Raw genomic sequence first — 303 nt, 5'->3', positions numbered from 1 at the left:
TGTGTGTGTGTGTGTGTGTGTGTGTGTGTGTGTGTGTGTGTGTGTGTGTGTGTGTGTGTGTGTGTGTGTGTGTGTGTGTGTGTTGTGTGTGCCTCGTGTTTGTAGAGAGAGAGTAGTGTGTGTGTGTGTGTGTGTGTGTGTGTGTGTGTGTGTGTGTGTGTGTGTGTGTGTGTGTGTGTGTGTGTGTGTGTGTGTGCGGCTCCAATCTGCCCGACAACACCATGGCAACCATCTGCAGCACTGAGTCCCATAAGAATGCATTGAGGAGCATATCTGACAATTTTGCCACCTGTTCAAAAACTA

Source organism: Notothenia coriiceps, unplaced genomic scaffold (genome assembly GCF_000735185.1).
Source record: "Notothenia coriiceps isolate Sejong01 unplaced genomic scaffold, NC01 NC01_scaffold00008957, whole genome shotgun sequence".
Lineage (NCBI taxonomy): Eukaryota > Metazoa > Chordata > Actinopteri > Perciformes > Nototheniidae > Notothenia > Notothenia coriiceps.
This window is presented reverse-complemented; position numbering follows the sequence as displayed.